Here is a 16,734-nt window from a genome sequence, read left to right as displayed (position 1 = left end):
TCCCACTCATTTTCCTACTCATTTTCATTCACCAGAAGGCTGCCCTCGAGCTTGACCTCGAGGAGGTTGAGAGGCAGCTTGTCAAAATCGGCCAGAGAAGAGTTCACCCTCTTTTGGGAATCCTTAGACTGAGACTGAGCTCAGGGAGGTATGACAAAATGTGATAGGTAGGTATGTATATCCGGGTTATCTGGAAATGTATATGGGTCGCCCTATAATAGGGCTTATTCTGGTATCAATCGTGTGTGAGAGAATCGCATATATTCGCACTACGGTAAAAAAAGAGAACTAGGTATTGATTACTGATTACTGTCGACTCCTAAGCGTTCATGTGGTATCGCAAATATTCGCCAGGGGAGGCGAAAAACGCCCCCCCCCCCCCCGTTCCGGGACCGGGAGGGTTAATGCTTAAGCTCAATACGTATGCATGAAACCTGAAACCATGATAATTTCTAATTGGCAACATCTAGTGGCAAGGAGCTCATGGATTTTGCAGATCGGGTTATCAGACAACAGTCGGGTCACCTGAAGCTTGCCCCCACTGGCGAAAATTCGTGGCGCCGCCACTGTTCTCAGGTCACCAACGCTCGTGAGGCAAGCAGCGCCTCCCGAACCAGGGAAAATCTCACCGAATCCTGAACAGAGACGCGATAATGACACAGAAGGTCGGACGTAAAAAATCGACAGCCATTCTTGGGTGACTTGTCGTTTTGGCCCCAGCGCTACCGACGAAGGCTGTATTCAACGGATGACGGCGAACAGGTTCGGGTAACGGTAATCGCAGGGCAGACTGACGGCACGTGCCTTATTAGATGGACAGTGTCGCCATTTATGACACTGCTTTGTGTTCCAGGCAGGAGGAAACATTTACTTGTTAAATACAATTATCATCTATCAAAATAAGAAATGCAACGCAAAGTATGGTGGAAGTGACATAGTGAGTTACATGCTTTGTTTTCTGACAGAGACGATGACCGCCCAAGGTGACCACGGTTTATTGTTTTAACGTTATATAGCTGCTAAAATATTATTATTTAATGTTCGCCAAAACACCGAAAGTGAATTCGACAACATTGCCAATAGGCGACTAGTGCGTACGGTGGCTTCGGTTTGTAATATACTTATCTACCTGCATGTTTTTCAGCACTCGACAAGTGATTAAAGCTACGTATATTTTAATCAGCTTCTGCCCGTAACTAGATTATGTTTTTTTTTAATTATACATCCAAAAAAGTTGCCTTTTCGCTACTGTTGGCCCTCATACAAAATAACAACGGGCTGAAAAATAAGGGTGATGTACAGTAGCTCGCGTTAGGTAAGCCCAGAACGTTTTTGTGAAAATTACAACATTAAATCGCCACTTAGATTACCATCGATACTGTTAAACCTACCTCCACAGCACATTGCACAGGACCAAGCGTAGGTATACGGGCTGCATAATTCGCCAGAACTGTCGACTGTGCTGAACCGCGACCTCGCAGCATTTCCTAGGAGCAGTACTATTGATATCAAACTGGGTTGTTTGCTGAGTACAAGCACAATGACGGTACATTCGTGGGACCTTATAAGGCGCAGGGACACATATGGGTAGTAATGAATGGTTAACAGTGGCACACCTCTGTTGGTGGGTCTATTGTCCACAAATTGGTCCACACTACCTCGCTTCATGAAAGAGAAATTGCTATAAAGCAGGCGATTTAATGGTTCTCGTGCAGTGAAACTAAATGACATTTATGATTTAGGCACATGTCCGGTGTCCCTATCAATGATAAAAACATTGGTCGCAAACATGGATGCATTTGCATTTATGCTGCCCACTTCAGCCAGCTTTATCGAATGTATGTAGAGCTAATCTCATTAGTTCGACACATAGGACAATAATTGAATACAAGTTGAACACACAAGCGAACCAGATTGCTTTGTTTATCCATGCGCATCTTCCTTGTGTTCGTGCCAGGCTGAACGTTGCGCTGTCTGTGATTAGCTGAGCTAATTGGTGACTAAGTAACCATATCTGCGCTGACTCGATGATGGATGGAGCAGAGGCGTGCCGACCTTGAGTGACTGTGTCAGCGACTCGCCAACTGTGGGCGCCTTTCCGTGTGCCCAGCACACGGAACGCCTTTCGCCTGGAGCACGCCTTTCCGTGTGCTCCATTGTTGCCGATGATGTTAAACTTTGAAAAATAGAGAATCTCGTGCAGAGGACTAAAGCGAAGGCTCGTGTTTGGACAGAACGACGTAATTTTGTCATTATTTGGTCTCCTATATGTTAACATTTGAACATCATTACAAGCAAAACTGCTAACATGCTATCTTGATAAAGCGAAAAATGTTTTATTGTGTTTGTAGAAATGAACGGTGTCCATTGTTTGCCGCGAAAGACTAGTCTAGAGGCTGAGCCAGTGACAAGACACTCATAGAAAGCTGCGCAATGTGCATGGCGTCTTCGCATAATGACTCCAATCTATTACTGTCTGTGAAAACATTCACCAACAGGCAACACAAGGTGCAATGCGGATGATTTACAATGTTCTTTGGCTCTCACGATCTTTTAAAGGGACCCTCCCACCTTAACATTAGATTTGAGTTGAGATAGCCAAAATGGGGTCCCTGGCTCACAATTACCGTTTTCGGCACTCACAACATCGAGAAATGCCTTAAATCCGAAATATTGAATTTCAAAATTGCAGCATTTTGATTCAGAGGGGCTAATGCATAGGAATACCCCTCTGAATGTGTGACGTCAGCGCAGATATCTAGCGATTTTTAAATGTTTGATTAAAACGTTTTGTAGCACGCGGTGGTATATGCTATTTGCGCGTAACATCTGCCGCAAACGCCGCACTTTCAAAATGAAGTCGCTAGAAACAGCGGAGATCCCAAAAAAGTAAACAAAAGTAAAAGTCTAATATCTTGAAAACCGGTGAATATTTTTCGGTGAAATTTGCTAGATATTCGTTTTCGCTCTTTCTGAACCGAGCGACATCACTTTCTTGCCAATTCATAAACTTTTTTGAAGGTGGGAGGGTCCCTTTAAAGTCAGGACATATGGTCTCATGATGCTGAATTGTTAATTATTTTTAATAAGAATTTTTATCGCGCTTTAACTATGCTGAAATGATGTCATATAAATTGGAAAGGAGAAAGGCTTTGATAAACAAGGGGCCGACTACAGCAAACGAGTGAGTGTCTGTGTACCTATCTGTGGATTGAAGTAAAATACTCGTTCATGATCGCCCAACCCAAAGCGGCTCCGTGACGCTTTTCAAAGCTTTTTTGTCGTCAACTGGGGGACCGATCGATAAGTGATTTTCTACATCAGGTAGTTCAATCGTTTCAATCAGTAATTCAGCAGATTTTGATGCACTTGGATGATTGTCTCGGTAGGTATGAGAAGAGAAAAGAAGGAACTGAGAAAATAAAGGAAGCTCCCGCTCTTCTTCAAGATGCTGGGTTAACCATGGTGGATTCATTTTGTTGCCGTTAGTTTTGTTATGTTTCGTTTTAGTTACGGGCTACAGTGAGGCAAAAATCAAATAACCATGTTTTTCAATAATTTTTGCCCCACGGGACGGGTGGCAAAAATCCCGTGGGGCAGCCATGTTTTGCAATAATTTTTGCCTCAGTGTAGCCCGAAACTAAAGCAAAACATGATGATTTATTACATGGCTCCTGTGTTAACCCTATTAGTGGCAGGCTCCTGGCTACCCCATATTAGTGGCGGGGGGGGGGGGCTGTTTACGACACCCCCCCCCCTTGATATCTCGAGATCTAACCGGCCGATTTTCAAAATTCAAACGGCATTCGATTTCGCTCAACGAGATCTACATTTCTAAAAAAATAAAATTAAAAATGTCAATAGGGGGTAGAGGGGGGTAAAAACGGGCAAATTGCAGATACATTTTAGACTGTTTATCACGGCCAGGTTTCTGAACCAATCTTAACGCAACTTTTGCCGATCGATAGAGAATGAACCAGGAATTCACATGGATCCTAAAAATATGCATTTTCAAAAATCATAGGCGGATACAGATCATTGAGATTAGGGGTACACAAAAAGTATAGTAAATAAGGTTTTTGTTGGTACTGTTTCTAAGAAGGGTGGCAATGGTCTTGTTATGTTACAATTTTCTTATGAGAGAACGACTAAAATTGTATTGGTCATGCATAGGCGGTGTCAGGGCACCTATGTTGGGAGGTAAAAATAACCCCCCCCCCTTTTTGGACGCCTGGATCCGCCTATTATAGCAAAAACGTGTCAAAAGAGGATGCACAATAACTTTGTATATGTTATCACATGATACCTTTCATTCACTGTTCGTAAAACTGGTGCAGCATCGTGATCTTCGCCCAAATGACTCGCTTCACGAATAGGACCCCCCAATTCCCAGTGCTCTGGAGCCGCCCCTGGTAAAGTTATGAACTTGAAATTTTCAGGGAATGTGCCCAATTTAGTTTTAGGAAAAGTCAGAAAATTTCAGCATCGTAGCTTCAGCGGTTTCGGAGATATTCCCGAAAAACCTGAGGGGTGGATAAAAACAACCCCCCCCCCTGCCACAAATAGGGTTAATTTGGCATGAGATATTTTTACTATTGCCCGGCATCAGGTTACTGACCTTTCAGTGTCAGGTTACTGACCTTTCTGAAGGTGAGAAGCGGTTGCCATGTCAACGGTCAATAGTAAGTTGCTCGCGCAGTGGTGTTTGAACAAAAATTCAAATGTCGTAATTTTATCGTCGTTTTCTCAGACTGTTCAGTTTGATTTCGTGATTGGCTAGTCAAGTCATCTAGAACTGGGCCGTCATTTGAACATGTCCGTTCAAATGCCCCGATTTAATTTGTTGGAGCCGCATGAATTGGATGAGCTATTTTCATCGCGCAGGGCTCAGGGCACTAAAAAGGTGATTAAATCAGCAGAAGACGTCTTCATTGAGTTCTTACAAGTAAAAGGCATATCTGTTGAAAGCTGCATGCACAGCAACGATGTCCTGGACAACGCTGTGAAGGAGTTCTTCATTACTGTAAAACGCAAGGACGGCGAACGCTACAAATCGAAGAGTCTCCACACTCTCAAGTACCTACGGCGTGAAACAGAAAACAGAAAACAACTAAGTGTGTGCCGTAGACATGTGACGTGGCTATGATTGTATATCCAATACATTCAATTGTACCATGATATTTGTGTTTGGATATTTTTTATTACGGGATGAATGAGTAGGTACTAAGTAAAGATTTCGAGAGTTGGCCATGTAATAAAACGAATAGGGGAAGTTGGGGCAATGCCGGAGTTGGGGCAAAGCCGAAATTCGAGATATTTCGAAAACCGTAAGACATGGATGCCACCTGTCAGTGATGCTCTGAAGCTTAAGTGACTACAATTATCGCATGTTTGTTACGAGTCGTCATTCGGAATACTTCGGCTGTGAGGGCGACAAGAGCGTTTTCAAGGTACGCGTTCCTTGTACTACATGCGCCTTTGAAGCTGCATTTCTTACTCATTATGCTACCGTTTGTCTGGCCAATTCGGTCAAGTAATCTTCAGCATGTCTTTGCATAAGTGTGCTGCCTATTGGAAATTTATACGGCACGTTGAAAAGTTATGGGCCTGCAAATGAAAGTATGGCTGGCTGGGGTAATGCCGAAAAGGTGCAATTACGCACGTTAAAGCACGCTACGTGGACTTTACTGCTGTAGAATAGCAACGCGAATTTCTAGTCACACAAATTACACTTTCAACCGACACAACGGCCTGTTACCTATAAGGAATTATTTACCTGGCATTTTCTTATTATATCACACAATTATAACTTCCAGTGTGCACCAAGCGTCCTCAAGCTCTTAAAACGTGTGTCAGCTTTGATAAATTCTGGATAAAGTTTGAGATAAAGTGGCAAAACATCAATGTCGGCATTCCCCGTAGATCATTTCTCCCATTTTCGGCTTTCCCCGCAGTCCGGGGCAACGCCGAAAAAGTCACTTCTTTGATATTTTTAGTTTGTGCGCTTAACGGTATGCGAATTCATCAAATGCGCCTGGTATGTTTGAAAGGCAAAAGACTGGCCTCTCGAATGACGCCAACAAGAATAGCTTATGTTGTCTACCTTGCGTGCTACGGGCGTCAGAAAAAAAGTATTCGGCGTTCCCCCAACTTCCCCTACTGCATGGGGGAGCGGGCAATAGCAAAAATATTGCCCTCTGTAACGTCACTGTCGCCCTCGGGTGAAGGCCTCCACAAGTGCTATTGCCCTCGGCTTCGCCTCGGGCAATAGCACTTGTTTCGGTCTTCACCCTCGGGCGACAGTGACGTCACATCGGGCAATATTTTTTGCTATTGCCCGCTCCCCCATGCAGTATTCGTATATTACCTGAGATAGATATAAAAATGACACTTTTCAGTAGGTTTGGCACTGCTCTTCTCCACGTAAGCCACTTGCGCGGGAAACAGCAGTCGCACCGACCACCTCGAAAGTCGAAGCCCACGATGGTGGTGAATATGGGTAAATAAATATCATTTACAACCGTTTGTTGCGATGCATTTATAAGCTTTTTTGCTTAAAAAATACAATGCTACACAAATACCCGATGAACGAGATTCACACCCGTTCTATTGAGCCGTTGTTCTGCCTCTAAAGTCTGCCGCCCTCGCCAGGGTTTCGGGAAGTCCAGTTGAACGGTGTACAGTCCGTGTTGATTTGTCCTCTCGCCCGAGGGCTGTCGATGTATCGTCCGGCTCTGCGTACTATCCCACGGGTCACTCACCTCTCTGTGTTGTGCCCGTCCCGTGCCCGCGGCTAGGGTCGGACCTGCGTCCCTCCCGTGTCCCGCAGAGGGCCCCAGGGCCCCGAGGATGCCCCACGGCCCAGATAAATAGCCAGGGCTCGGCGGTGGTACGGAGTTTTGTGTGGAGGTGCAGGCGCGGCAGCATTCAGAGCAGTTCGCGGCGAGGAGGAGCATTGGAAACACTCCCAGACGGCAGGATATTAGATCAGCACAGAGGTAAGTGACCGATCAGGAGAGATTTACATCTTTTCTAATCGCACCGAGTTTTGTTTCCTCAAATTGACGCAAAAGCGTATGCATGAAAAAACTTATCGTCTAATTCTTTCAAGGATAAATGTCCCGATCATGAATTATGGATCAAGTGCAATACCCAGGAAGATAGATTATTCCTGATAGGGATAGGCTTCGTACCTATTGCTGATATGCCTTGACACCTTGTCGTGTCTATAGTATAATGATAAGAATTGAGATCTAAGGACGGTGCAGTGTAACTAACTGATACGGCGGAGGAGCTCCGTTGTCGGCCTCTCTCGCGTACCGGCCAGTATTTGAGGGGTCGACCCCAGTCCTCAGATGTTGATGCGCTTCTTTCTGCAGCTACTGCTGCTGGCGTGCCGGTCAGTGTTTGACCTCGGCCTCCCGGCCCCTGATGCTGCTGCTGGTTAGTGTTTGACGGCTCCCTCCCCCCCCCCCCGCGGCCCCCAGATGCTGCTGGTGCTAGCGCTCTGTCTCGGCCTGACGTCCGCAGGCCGTCTCAGCGGCTGTCTGCTGCCGACCCTATCGGCCGACCTGGCTGCCGCCGAGGTCAACCCTGCAGCTACTGAGTTCACTCCTGAAGACCCCGGCATCAACCCGTCAGACCCTGAGATAATCTCTGAGGACGCTGAAATTAACCCTCCCGCCCCTCAGATCATCCCCTCCGGCCCTCCGACGGTCTCCGCCACTGGACTGATCCCGCTCTCCCCAGCGGGTCTGTCCCAGGGCGCCGGGCGGCCGCCGCCGTTCCTCCCCGCGCCGGCGCCGGTACCGGTCCGCGCCCAGGAGGCCGGCCGGCGCACCTCCTTCTTCAGCTCTCTGCCAGTCTCCGGCGGCGTCAGCGTGGGCTCGTTCTCCAGCGTGGGCAGCTTCCACGGCCCTCAAGGCGGCTTCCACAGCGCTCAGGGCGGCTTCCACGGCCCGCAGGGCAGCTTCCACAGCCCACAGGGCAGCTTCGTTCAGCTGTCGGCGCCGCTGGTCGGACTGCAGGTGGGGTACAGCGGGGCGCACTTGTCGCCTCCGGCAGTGGTCTGCCTCAACTGGTGTCTAGACCCGACCGGCAACTACTTCTGCTGCCGATACACAGGTGGGTAGCTGTTTCTGTTGCTGTGTGGAGGTGGTAGCTGTTGTAGTGTTTAATGTTTATAGACTAAAGAGGCAGCCGTTATAGAGAAGGATGCCATTGAAGTCGTCACAAAGGTAGCCGTTATATAGAGCTGGGTGCTTCTGTTGCCGTTATAGAGGCTGCTGACGAGCCATGATGCCGTTACACGGACTTATTCTACTGCTCTGGAGGGAAAGGTAGGTATTTTTCACCGCCGTCCCACATTTGCACCGGATCGTTGCAGGTTTACCTACAGAACAGCCAGGCTGTCGTTCCAGATCACGTTCAGCATTTAACGGATGTATGTATGTCAGTGGGGCAGCTAACAATGTCTGTACAATTACACAGTGTGTCTTTCCTTCGACGTGCAATGTGCATGTGTATTGGTGTAGCAACATCGCTGACGTGTAGTACATAGCTACTTATTTGCTCTCTCCCTGTGCACTGCTATTGTTGCTGCAGTATCCCACTTTCTTCGTGACGCGTTCCGTCTCCGTTTGGCGTCAGCCGTTCGGCATGTGGTGATCTGTGATATAGGAGAGGAAAATGTGTTCCATGAGCAGTTACAGTCTCCGGTCCAGTGGGCATAGTTAGCTGGCGCGGCGGTAGAACGTGCTCAGTGTAAAGCTATAGCAACATCCCTGCAACAGCCCGTTGCCAGTAAACAGCACTGTGCTTCACAGTCGCAACATGACCAGCGCGGAAATCTCGCCTAATCAGTCACCAACTCTGTGGTTCGACAAGTCCAGTTACTAAGCACGCCTAATTAAGACTATTTGTCAACATGCAGCTCGTTCATGCCTGAGTGAAATCTCAGCCGAACCCTGAGCCTGGTCGCGACAGGCAGCCGATCGTTCCCAGGCCCGACGAGGATAACCGCGGGCTGAGAACGAGGGAAACGGTCGGCGTTCGGAAAACGGCGTTGTTTACCGGCCGTCCCCGGTCCTCGACGGAGGAGGAGCGGCGACCTCCGCGGCCGCCGGCCTTCCCTGGCCCGGCGCCACCGCCGGGAATCGCTGAACAGATAATGGGTACATTTTTCACCGTGCCAATATACCTATACCTCCCCCGCCGGTACGGCCCTTCCTCCCGACTTCAGCGGAACTGCGGCCGGCAATGTCGCTCAGCGATGTGTTTCGTAAACTAGAGGTCGCAAAACGTCGGGTTGAATTGGAATACCGATGTATATTGCGTCACTTACCTCCGTAAAATTTCCGAGAGCGTCAACCTCCTCGAACGCACTGCATGCTTTCATGAATTGGAGTGAGTCAATGAAATGTAAGCAGAAATGAGCATTTCTCATTTAGTTGATGGTCTTGTTTTTGTTTGTCACCCCTAAAAGCTCATATGTGGCGGTTCATTCGCTTTTCTATGATAATCTCTCCGTCTGTGTAGTGTATTTACAGAGGAGCTACCTGCCACTAATTTACTCGCATTAGAAAACATATTCCCCCTCTCGTTGCTTCCCTTCTTGCCGGATCTGCAACTGACGCCCCGTTCTCCCCCGCAGGGGTCTGACGCCCCTTTTCCCCGCACGTGGCCAGTGCTCACTAACATCCCCATCTACCCCTCAGGTGGCCAGTGCCCACTGACGCCCCCGTCTCCCCCCTCAGGCGGCCAGTGCCCGCGGGTGCCGGACGTGTGCCAGACGGGGTCCGCTGACGCCCTCCCCCCTCCCATCTCCCCCTCAGGTGGCCAGTGCCCGCGGGTGCCGGACTGTGCCAGACGGGGTCCGCTGACGCCCCCCCCCCCCATCTCCCCCTCAGGCGGCCAGTGCCCGCGGGTGCCGGACGTGTGCCAGACGGGGTCCGCGGTGAACCGGCTGCCCAACTGCGCCAGTGACGCCAGCTGCCGGTTCGGCTTCAAGTGCTGCTTCGACCGCTGCCAGGAGCAGTTCGTCTGCCAGGCGGCCGTCGCCGCGTGACGTCACTGATGGCCGCGCCGTGATGTCATTGGTGGTTGGGGTTTGACGTCACCGGGGGCCGCGCTGTGACACTATTGGTGGTTGTGTCGCGACGGCGGTATTCTGACGTCACTAATGGTGGCGTCATTAAAATGGCGACGGCAGCAATGGCTCGTCTACATGGAACACTGCAAATGTTGCATTTCTGATCCAGTTGTAAAAGTCCAAATGTTTAAAAAATAAATGTCTGAAACAAATAATTACTTGCATCTGTTGCATCGCTCCGCTTACCTCTGAACGTATTTGGACTGAACATAAAGTCGGAAACAGTGGACTGGGAATAATACCTAATTGGCAACTTGTTATAGTTAGCGGTACTATGTACATTGTACAAGTCAACTTAACCTACCTATAAAAGTATATGTCGGTCTTGGCGTCTGCGGTCGTCACCGGAGTACATCTAGCCTGTCATGGAAGCTCTATTGAAAAATCACACCACTCAAATCGTATCCTTGACCCAGTGCACTACATTCTATGTAAAAACAGGCCAACATGTGTCAGAGTTGGCGTCTGCCCGGACAAGCAAGACGGCGACTTTCACAGTGGTTGAATGGATTTTACAAACCAATCCAATGCATCTACATTCGTGGATTTCGCTAAACAACGAGGAAAGTAGCAGCAAAATATGTAGTTTTGCTTAGACCTCCGCTTGAAGTGTTGATATCTTTTTCTGCACATGACTGGCCAAGTGACCACCCTCGCTCGGGTAGAGTAGGGGTGCCGCTCATCACTTTCTCAGTAGATGCTCGGATGCAGGCTGTGCTGCGCTCACTGCGCTACCTAAGGCCAGTGGTAAAGTATGTTAAAAGAGTTTCAGCGCTTTATGTAACAACTTCCTCTTATTACCGTCATAGGAGGCATAAGTGCGTCATAGTTTGTCCCAACGAAACCACAATGCTGCATTTGCTCGTATGGTCACACAAAAGAAGTGTGACTGTCGCAATCGGCCGTACTTGAAATGTATCCGCCTTTGTAGTTACTAGATAAAATGCGCAACTGAAAATGTATCAATTCAGGACACTCTGGGTCAGCATATGTATAAGTCAAACTGCGTTTGATACAACAATTATCCGCACGTGTAAATACCAAGAACTTGGCGATGAACAGCAGTCGCGGTTTTCCATCGCGTCGTAGAAGGATTACGCATGTGTTTGCTTGGGAAAGCTATGAATGCAAGTGGTTTTAGTATCATATGACCTTTCCTCGTAAAATATAAATTAGCAAAAAGGATATATTGATATTGATATTTCGATCACAGACCTTCAGGAATACAGGAAATATATTTTTATTATGTCTTTTGTTAACAATTCCGACGAAGACCTGTGATCGAAATATCAATATAAATATATCCTTTTTGCTAATTTATATTTTACGAGGAAAGGTCATATGATACTAAAACTGTTTTTACTAATGTTCCTCGCACAAGCGCTCAACAACATTAAACATATGAATGCAAATGTCACATTTAGAATCGCGGCTCGACAAATATGCATTTGTTTGTAAAAAAAAAATAAACGAATAAAATTGTACTGCATTGAGCAGTTTAGCGCCCGCTTTATGGTGTTCATATTATTGTTTCTAGAAGTACGATGGCTTGAAAGATCCTGAGCTTTAGTTGAGTCACGCTTATTAACCCGGCAGTTGCTGGGGTATTTCGCCATCCACCGTTTGCTGGGGGGGGGGGAGGGGGCGTTAAACGCCCCCAGCCGATAACTCAAGAACCAATAGGCGCAGCGAAACGCACGAGGCGGCAAACGAAAGAACGCGACGAGACGCTTCAGATGAGTACTTTAAAGTTGAATTTTGAGGTCACAGGTCGGGTCAAGGTCAGGTCAAACACCTGAAATCGGGCTTTCAGTAGCATGGACTTCAGGACTTCGCAATGGGCGCCTCTCGTCATAAACTCTGTCAAAACGGTGCACAATCCATCATATAAGGCCTACAAGAGTGTCAGCTCCATGTAGGGGTCAGTCAAGCATAGGTCAGGGTCAAGGTCAGGTCAACCGGGTAGGCACATATCCCCGAAAATCAAAACTGATATTCGCAGCCTGTGACACATGTTTTATGGGTAATTTGGGGCGTAGAACACGATGGTGACATTCATTTTATCATATGTGTACGACGTACGTGTTTGGCTCAAAAAGTTCAATTTAAGAAATGCATGTATCATGGTCGTGAAGTAGTCACAAGAAATTGCCAAGATTCAGTTCAAGATTTTGGAAAATGCGGAACGATAATCAATAATCGGAGATTGCCATTTCATTTTTCATGGTATTGGCAGTCTAATGACGTTTACGGCATGTCTGTATGTCTATTCTGTTATTTTATATGCTTTTTTGAACATATGCCGTTTTTGGTCGAAAACTCAGAAATCATGACGTCACTTAAACCTCGATATCTCAAAGAATTTTCCGACCGATTTTTTAAACTTTGTCACAATAAACTTTAATCAATTTCTTACAGGTACCCAAAATTTGGCGCGCCTGCGCCGTTTTTATGCTATGGCCCGGCGAAAAAAGTTGGTGCGTTTAACGCCCCCCCCCCCCCAGCAACTCGCGGGTTAAAGAGCATATTTCGTGGATAACAACAGAGTGACGGTTACAAACACCTGCTAAAGATAGGTAAACATTGCACCGGCAGCTTGACGTCGCCGTGATTCTCTGTTCCCCGTGAGCCGTGCTCAATGCGACCTTCATCGTCAACAGGAAAGGGGATGCGTGCGCGCCGCGCCACTCGTGTGCGCAGTGATTAAAAGCGGTGAGGTCTGGCAGAGTTTCCGATTATCATTCCCTGAGAGCATCTCCAACGTTAAATTTGCAGTGTAATACACCTACACATACCTACGTTATACCATACACATATCTACAAATTACAAGTACTAAGTGAAGGTACGTTTTTTCGGTTGCTATTCGTTTATTGTTTTCGTTTCGAATTTTCGTTTCGAAACGAAAACAATCAACGACTATTATAGCAGCCGAAATATTGTTCCTTGAATTATGATGTTTGGCCGTAAAAGCTTGATATTGTACAATCGCTAGCTGATCTGAACTTGAACAAGCAAACAATGCAATAAAACCCAATCGCTGCTCTTGGGAAGCACGGCACTGAAGTTAGCTCCTTCCACCCTATCAGGTGTTCAGCTAAAACACTATTGTATGAGCAGGTTGTTCACCTGCCTCATAAGGCCAAATAATAAATTATTGCAACGGAAATGTTAACAAAATACTTCCTTTGCCATCCAGTTGCTGAGAAAAGTACATATAAATGCATAGAAACTTACTGTTAGCCAGCTACCGAACATTAGGAAGTGGGTAGTCCGAACAACACATGAGGTAAAACGCCCCATGGGGCGTTTTGCCCCGCGACCTACTGGGGCGTTTTACCCCATCACGTAGTTCGGTCAGAGAACAACGCCTTGCACTCCAGCAAGGCATAATTTAACACGAACCAAGCAGGCATTATAAGCGTTAGATAAAGTTGTTCAAAATACATAAAAGTCGTTAACCTGATGTGGACCATAAAAGAACGCCATGATGCATAACCTGACAACAAAACATAAAAATCACTCCAAAAACACATTTTTGGCTATATCTTCCTAAAGAGTCATCACAATTTCTTTCCAGTCTGCTCATATAATGATCATATAGTGCACGTTTTATAGAAGAGATGTGTTTCTCCAGAACCTTGCCAGTTCCGAGAAATATCGGTGAGGCGTTTTACCTCGGCGGGGCGACTTGCCCCGGTCTACCCTACCCCCAAATCTAGTTTTCTCACCGGTTTTAGGTCACTTATTTTTCACCCCTCGGCTTTTTCAACAAAAAAGAAAACCTAATAGCATACCTAATAAAAAAGAAAACATTTGCAAAAAAGTGTGGTATTCCGTCTCAAAGCTGTGGGGGCACCGCCCCCACGGCCCCAGAGTTGGGGGGGGGGGCAAGCTGCCCCCCACTGCCCCCCCCCCGGCTCCCGCGCCTATGCTCTTTTTTACCAGCCGCATGAGCTCTCATTGGTTACTCTGTAGATTCTCGCTATTAACCCGCGCACCGACGGGGGGGCGGATATCCGCCCCCCCCCCCTGAGGTTTTTCGCGGATAGCGAGAAAACCGCGGCGCGTAGCGCCGCGAAATTTGGTACGACTATTCTCTCATTAATTTTACACATGGTGTGCAAGTTTGAACCTCCTAACTTTTAAGGTCAGGTCACCAGGTCACTTTGAATGACCCAACCTCAAGTCACTTTTTTGCAACTTTGTCACCGTGCCAGAGCTACAGTAGATGTCGGAGACCTTTGAAAGTCGCAGGATGTTATTAGGTCATTAGTAGCTACAATTTGTTTATCTCGGAATTTTGATGTCGGTGACCTAAGGTCAGGTCAATTTCGCGACCTCCCCATTATAAGTCAATGGGGGAAAAATCAACTCCCTGTTTTTACCACTAAAACGGGTCGGAATGGCCCCATATACCATACATGACTTCATATACGATCAACCTTCACTACCTTGAGGTCTGTTTTGCTGTTGGGCAACTGTAAGGTCATGTGACGTCATCAAAGGTCACCAAAGGTTTTTTGCCAATAACTCCGTACAGGAACAAGATACAGCCGCGCGGATGGTCTCATTGTGTTCAGCTCGTCAAGACGCATCGAATGATATACATGATGACCTCGAGGTCACGTGACCTGAGGTCAACCTTTGACCTTGACCTTTCAAGGTCAATATATATATATCATTCGATGCGGATCGACGAGAGAATCACGATGATGCCCTTACTTTGTTCCTATCTTGACTAATTCGAAAGTTATTCGAGAAAAACTCTCTCCATATCTAGCGCCGCCATTTTGACTTTTTCGACCCCCTGTGACGTCATCTTTGACCTGACCTGAAAATGACCTTAGTAAAAATTGTAGACCTTGTCCGTGCGTATCCGATGCCGTTTACCGTTTGTCGCTATCATGCTTCGTTCTCGAGATCTCAGGGGGGGGGCGGTCATTCGCCCCCCCCCGTCGGTGCAAAGTTGGCGTAGACCCCCGTCGGTGCGCGGGTTAAAAGATAAAAAATGTTAGGAAGCTTTAATAAAACACTTTATTATGCATGTTTATAAGATGCCGATAGACGCATTGAGTATCAGCGGCTGGTTGCGCTTGGTCAAAGCAAATTTACACTGTCACTGCCAAAGTCAAAGTAAATTGTCACTGTCAAACCAAATTGAATGCTGAAATACCTCAAATGAGCGCCGAAAATAGCTATGCAACTATATATGGCACGTCATTGCATATAGATCTAAGATCAGGCACATTGCATCTGAACCAACGAGCTCCGCTGACTGGAACTGTACACAGAGCGGCAACACCAGCGCTCGAGTCGGAGACTGCAACGTAGCACAGCACCATAGCATCACAGCCTGACCCCGGACCCGAGTGCCAGTGAGTGGTTTGAGTTCAGTATTTCCTATTTTCCGAGACTAAATTTACGGGTAAGCATCATTGGTTCAATGGTTTTAACCGGCACACTCTTGGAGGGACCGATATCCGTCCCTGGATATTTCTAGGTATTAGGTACTAGGGGAAAAAACCGCGGCGCCGCGATTTTTTTTTTTAAACTATACCTATCTACTCCAATCTTTTCCCGTGTGGCGTGCAGTTGTGCACAGAGCAAGCGGGGGCCTCCCGCCGTCCATGCTCCATATTCAGCTCAGTGCTCACCCGATCACTTTCAATGACCCGTATTCAAATCGCTTTGCTACCTTTACCACCGTGGGATGAGTCCCAATAGCGGACCAAGCGGATACGAAGTCGGAAACGTATAGTTACCATCACTGGTATCACTGTACATTGTACGGTATAGGTACACTGTACATGTACAGTACACGATGTAGCTACGTGGTACCTACCAAATCCGGAAATATAAAAAAGTACGGCACATGATCAGATTGGGCTCCATGAGGACCTATGCGGTCTCGCAGCATTCAAAATGGCTTTAATGGGGTTTCAACGTTGGCATGAGGGCTCCATTCCATGTCGTCCTCTGATTGTCCCAAACAAACTTCGGAGGGCCCTCTTAGACCTGAGCCGTGTGGGTTTTGAGTGGGGGCACTCAAGACTTCTAAGGACACCATCCCGGTCTCAGATGAGTCCTGCGGGCACGCAGACATCTAAGGACAAACTCAGGCATAAGAGCTCTACGTTGGGACCAAGACGATTGTGCTCATGGTTTAAAGTCCTATCTGAGCAACTGAAAATCGATCAAATGGGGAAATCGACCTCCAATTTCCACGAGCAGGCCCTAGCCCCTAAGGACTCACAGTGACCTTCCAGGGCCCATAGCGTCCTCAAAAAGCCCTTTTGCACAGTTTATGTTGGCAGTTGGCACACTTCTTTTTATCATGGATTATATAGATTAGTTTAAAAATGAAAACACAACCGACGGGACATTTGGGCCCATCGATTTGGCCCCTATGACCTATGGGGGCCTGGCCTCCGGCCCACTTAGCTGCCCCATTTCTCTACGGCCATTTCTCTACGCCCCACTGGCTTTGTATGATGTATGTATTAACATCTTGCAATCCTCCATGAACACATGGCTATTATGATTCGCGCGTCAATAATAATCGATGGGAACTGGGAACAGACGC

Source organism: Amphibalanus amphitrite, unplaced genomic scaffold (genome assembly GCF_019059575.1).
Source record: "Amphibalanus amphitrite isolate SeventyFive unplaced genomic scaffold, NRLGWU_Aamphi_draft 000322F_arrow, whole genome shotgun sequence".
Taxonomy (NCBI): Eukaryota; Metazoa; Arthropoda; class Thecostraca; order Balanomorpha; family Balanidae; genus Amphibalanus; species Amphibalanus amphitrite.
This window is presented reverse-complemented; position numbering follows the sequence as displayed.